Here is a 6486-nt window from a genome sequence, read left to right as displayed (position 1 = left end):
GAGCGTTATTAATAGCTCTACCAACCAAGTAAAAAATTATAAGTCTAGTATAGTAAAACCCGTACTGATAGGTGCAAAAGCATTTATACACGCAGCAAAAGAAGGATCAACTTTTGCTATTTATGCTGCACCTATTTCTAAAAACGTAAAGACTTCAAGTAGCATTCCAAGTCAATATCAGGAGTATCAAGACGTTTTTGAGAAAAAGAATGCAGATATTCTTCCTAAGCATCGCCCATATGATTGTTCAATCGACCTCAAGGAAGGAACTCAACCACCATTTGGACCAATTTACAGTTTATCGCAAGATGAGATGGCTGAACTCAAGATATATATTGACGAGAATTTAGCGAAGAATTTCATACGCCATTCAAAATCTCCAGCAGGAGCTCCAATTCTATTCGTAAAGAAAAAAGATGGATCTTTATGAATGTGTGTTGATTATCGAGGACTCAACAAGATCACAATCAAGAACAGGTATCCATTACCTTTGATATCAAGACTCCTTGACCAGTTGAATCAAGCTAAGATCTATACAAAAATAGATCTAAGAGGAGCATATAATCTAGTACGGATCAAAGAAGGAGATGAATGGAAGACTGCGTTTCGAACCAGATATGGACATTACGAATATAATGTCATGCCCTTTGGACTCACGAATGCACCAGCTGCTTTTCAACATCTCATGAATGATGTATTTCGTGAATTCTTAGACAATTTTGTCGTCTGCTATCTAGACGATATCCTGATCTATTCTAAGAACATCGAAGAACATGAAATACATGTTCGTTAAGTATTACAAAAACTTAGAGATGCAGGATTGTACGCCAAGATGGAAAAGTGTGTATTTCACACTACTCAAGTTGACTTTTTAGGATACATCATTTCAAATGATGGTCTCATGATGGATTCTAAGAAAGTCCAAACAATCATGGATTGGAAGATTCCAAGGACAGTAAGAGATGTCCAATGTTTCTTGGGATTTGCCAATTACTATCGGATCTTCATCAAAGATTTCTCACGAGTTGCAGCTCCACTTACACGCTTGACTAGTAAAGATAAATTCCAATAGAATCAAGAAGCGGAAGCAGCATTTGAAGCCTTGAAGACATCGTTTGTCTCTGCGCCAGTCTTATATCGTGTTGACTTTTCGAAGACATTTTTTATGGAAACAGATGCATCAAATTTTGCCTTGGGTGCAGTTTTATCACAAATGGGAACAGATGACAAACTTCATCCGATAGCTTTTCATTCAAGAAAATTCTCAGCAGTCGAGATCAATTATGAGATCCATGATAAAGAACTTCTTGCGCTCCTGGATTCCTTTCAAGAATGGCGTCATTATCTAGAAGGCGCTTCTAGTCTAGTCACTGTATATACAGATCACAAGAACTTCAAATATTTCATGTCAGCACGCGTGTTGAATCGTCGTCAAGCTCGTTGGAGTATGTCTTTGTCAAGATTCGAGTTCATTATCACTTATCGGCCAGGAAAATAACAAGGTTTGTCTGATGTCCAATCTAGACGTTCTTATTTTGCACCAAAAGAAGGAGATGTAGCTTTTGAGCAACAAAGAATGGTCCTCTTGAAATCGGAGCAATTTCATCTCCGAGCAATGAAATCAACATTGACTGTTGAATCAACTTTTCTCAAGCAAATCCAGTCCAGTATGTCCTCAGATCTTCTTGTTTATGATATCGAGAATAATTCTTCCAAGTCTCATGATCCTTCTAAGTTCGAGTTCAAGAATAATCTATTATATTTTGAAGGACGCCTATATGTTCCAGAAGGAGAAGCACGTTTACGTGTTCTTCAAGCACGTCATGACTTTCCAGCAGTAGGGCACTTTGGATATAATAAGACTTTGGAACTCATATCAAGAGATTTTTGGTGGCCACAAATGTGGAAGTCAGTCAAAGACTTTGTACAATCATGTGATATTTGTTCAAGATCAAAAATTCCTCGTCATCGACCTTACGGACTTCTTCAGCCATTACCTATACCAGAACAACCATGGTCTTCTGTTTCTATGGATTTCATCACAGATCTTCCAAGCTCAAGATCTTATGATTCTATATTTGTGATAGTAGATCGTTTCACCAAGATGGCACATTTTGTGCCATGTACAAAATCTATCACAGGTGAAGAAATAGCTAAGCTTTTCATTGATAATATCTATCGCTATTATGGATTACCTAAAGATATCATATCAGATAGGGGAACTCAATTTGTGTCAAGATTCTGGAAGACCCTTTTCAAGATTTTAAAAGTGGACATAAAGCTATCTTCGGCTTTCCATCCTCAAACTGATGGACAAACAGAGCGCGTAAACTGAGTCTTGGAACAATATTTAAGGTGTACTATCAACTACCAACAAGATGATTGGACAACCCTTTTGCCATTGGCAGAGTTTGCTTATAATAATATGGTACATTCTTCCACGCAACAAACACCTTTCTTTGCCAATTATGGCTATCATCCACGACTTGATACTTTTGATTTTTCAAAAGTTGATTATCGTGCAGTAGAAGATATGGCAAATCGGTTGTCAGAGTTACATGTAATAATGAAGACGCAATTGAAGGAAGCTCAAGAACGACAAAAGATAAACGCAGATCTATATCGTAAGGAGCAACCACAAATCAACGTGGGTGATAAGGTATGGCTACTTCATCGCAATATCAAGACTACTCGACCTTGTGACAAGTTGGACTATCGTAGGCTTGGCCCCTTTTTTGTTTCTGAACAGATCAACCCAGTTGCATATCGGTTACATCTACCGGAGTCAATGAAGATCCATCTTGTATTCCACGTGTCTCTTCTTGAACCATATAAGACAATGGATATACAAGGAAGAAGACAAATGCCACCGCCTCCTATAGAAGTAGATAATAATGAAGAATTTGAGGTGGAAGAGATATTAGACTCAAGGCGGTGCCGAAATAAGCTGGAATATCTTCTTCATTGGCGCGGATATGATATTAGTGAACCCTCATGGGAGCCATCCAGGAATCTAGCAAATGCATCAGCTAAAGTCAAAGTTTTTCATCAACGACATCCATCAAAACCAAGATGAAAATCTCTCTTATAAAAGAGACAAGATTGAGGCAAGATAACATTCAATTTCCTATCCTTGTTTGTAACTTCTTCGCATTTGTGATGCTAATTAGATGGAGAGCCAACAACTAGCGGATTCAACTCAAGAACCTTCGTTTGCTGATTTGCCGGACGAGACATTACGATTATCACAACCTTCAAGACGACGCAATCGAGATGAAGATCTTCAAGAACGACATGTTCTTCCTCGAACAGATGGTGAGATACAACGCGTTTGGTATCACGATTTGGGAAAGGACTCTCGATGTTTGGTGATTTTGCTAGAGGTAGGAACAACTCTTGATGGTGTTCTGAATATTCTATTCGAAGGAAGTTACGAAGGCCTCAACAATGATCAAATAAGTGGGTGGTCTTCCCGCCCTGGTATGGGACACTACCGATGGTTGAGAGGCCCTATCAATCATCTTCGAAGAGAACAGAGATCAGAGTATGTGGTGAATACAATTTGTCGCATCATAGATTTCCTCAACATATGATGACCGCTCCTCGTGGAACTCGTCTCTAGAAAGGGGGGTAATGTCACGGCCATAATCATGTAAGCTAATAATTACATATAGAAATAGGTAGAAGTAAGTAAAAGTAAATAAAAGTAAGTTAATTCTATAATATTTAATATAAAAGCTTCCTAGAAACTTCCTAGATGCTGCTTTGACTTCATAGGTGTCTTTAATTGACTTTTTGGATTAAAAACATGGTCAACAAGTTGGCCATGTGCCACACATGTTGTTAGCTTGAAGATCAAGCTAACTATGTGGCCCATACGTAGAAAAACTTGCCTTGTAAGTCAAGGCATGTGTCCTACAAAGTCAACACATATTGAAGGTCCTATAGAACGTCGCCACGTAGCCCCTAGTTAGATAGTATATATAGAGACAAGAGTGAAGGCTTCTTCACTCTTATCAACTCCTTTCTTGCTTCTAGTCTAGTTTCAAGGGTCTCTAGTTTTCTTGTCTTTTGGCAATAGCCATTCTAGTTTCTCTTTTCAATATACATACTTATTATTCATATTTTGTTACTTTTCTTTGAGTGAAGGCTTACTTGTCTGAACTGTTTTTTCATCGAGTTCTTGTCCTTGATATAATCTTGTTGAGTCCTCGATAATCAACACACATCCGTAATGATCCATCTTTTTTCTTCACAAATAGAATTGGAGCTCTTGTTGGAGATTTAAAATGGCATATGAAATTCTTGGCTAGATTTTCTTCAATATACTCCTTGAATTTAGTCAACTCATTTTGTGATAAACTATAGATTGGTCCAAATGGTGGTTGTACTCTTTCTTGAAGGTCAATTGAGCAATCATAGGGACGATATTTTGAGAGTGTATCTGTTGTCGTCTTACATGCTTTTCTGCTCGAGAACGCACCGGACATCTCGCTGTAGAAGGTAGTGTGGAGATTTGTTAATATTCAAGCAGTCTCTCGGTTTTTGACTGTTGGAATATAAATGATTGTAAAAATATACGGTAAATCTATACGGATGTCCTTCGACTGCTCGCCAAAATCCTTTTTGCCCCTATCGATAGGTCTCTAGATGTTACAGAGAACCCTGAACAATTCAATCTGCTAATCTCCGATTCCGCTTTATACTCACGACCTTGTATCTACTCACTGTCTTGTTAGATTAATCCAAAAATTTTCATTCATTTTGTATACTCAATCCTATAGACACCTTTTTATTTCTTCAATCACAGACGTAACTTCCATTTCACAAAATAGTCAAGAGTAATCACACCCACTTCATTAAAATCCCAATTCACCAGTACAACACTGACTTTCAGCAACGATTGCCTTAGTCTTTCCAAAACCCTATGAAGAAAAAAAAACCCCAATTCTCTATCTTTCCCCCCCCCCCTCCCCCCAAAAGCATGAAGCTAGCTCTCCGATCCTTAAAACCCTAATTCTCTCCTCTTTCAAACCCTAGCCTCTGAATTTCTTCAATCTTCCATCTTGGATCCTTAATTGGCTCCACCGTCAGAGCTTTCTCCTCCATTTTTTGCCTTTTAAAAGATTCTTTTTCTGAAAACAACATTCCTTGAAATGGCACAGAGAATAGGATAGCCTGAAACGGAATCGAAACCCCCGTAATCGGGACCACATTGAGTCGCCCGACCAATTCAGGTCTCATATTAGCTAAGAGGTCCGTAGTAAGACCTGGATGTTCCTGTAATTGGGTCAAATTGGTCCTTCATGTCAGGCTCGCTCAGTCATCGATTTAGTCCTTTTGATTCTGTTGACTCCCACTATTGGACTCAAATGGAGCATTTTGTTATTGGTAAGTATGCCCTGACCGACTGTGATAGGGTGTCTGAATTGGCCCCTGAATATTAGCACTAGAATCGGTCGTTGCTCCCAATATTTGAGGTAACTGAACATTAATAAAAGTCCCCTTTCTTTATATTTTCACGGTATATTCATGTTACAACACGACATCCACCCCTTTTGAACTTGTGCATCCTCCGATGTCGTGTTGTAACACAAGTATACCGTGAAAATATAAAGAAAGAGGACTTTTATTAATGTTCAGTTACCTCGAATATTTGGGAGGAACGACCAATTCCAGTACAAATACTGAGAGGCTAGGTTCAGTCACCCCGTTACAGTCAGCTGGGGCATACTGAAATGCTCCATTTGATTCCAATAACGGGAGTCAGCAGGAAGGAAAAGGACCAATTCAACGACGAGTGAGCCTGGTTCGAAGAGCCAATTGGATCTAATTTCAAGACATCCAATCCAGGTTTTACCCAATATGAGACCTGAATTGGTCGGACAACCCAATGCGGTCCAACTACAAAAATATCTAGGTCTTATTATGGGCCTCTTAGCCAATATGAGACCTAAATTGGTTGGGCGACTCAATGTGGTCCCGATTACGGGGATTTCGATTCCGTTTCAGGCTCTTCCGTCTTTTGTGCCGTTCCAGGAACGTCCTTTCGATAAAAGGATCTCTTAAAGGTAAAAACGGAGGAGAAAGCTCTGATGACGGAGCCAATTTTGGATCCAAGACGAAAGATTGAAGAAATTCAGAGGCTAGGATTTGAGAGAGGGGAGAATTAGGGTTAAAGGGGAGGATAGATTAAGAAATGGGAGGGGAGAGAGAATAACTTTTGGAAGAAGGATCGGAGAGAGCTTCATGCTTTGGGAAGGGGAAAAAAGAGAGAGAATTGGGATTTTTTTTCTTCATAGGGTTTTGGAAAGACTAAGGCAGTCGTTGCTGAAGTCAGTGTTGTAATGGTGAATCGGGATTTTTAATGAAGTGGGTGTGATTACTCTTGACTGTTTTGTGAAATCGAAGTTACGTTTGTGATTGAAGAAATAAAAAGGTGTCTATAGGATTGAGTGTGCCGAGTGAATGAAATTTATTGGGTTA

The sequence above is a fragment of the Physcomitrium patens genome, chromosome 1 (assembly GCF_059467195.1).
Source record: "Physcomitrium patens ecotype Gransden chromosome 1, ASM5946719v1, whole genome shotgun sequence".
In the NCBI taxonomy this organism is placed as follows: Eukaryota; Viridiplantae; Streptophyta; class Bryopsida; order Funariales; family Funariaceae; genus Physcomitrium; species Physcomitrium patens.
The sequence above is the reverse complement of the archived record's forward strand: the minus strand, read 5'-3'. Positions refer to the sequence as shown.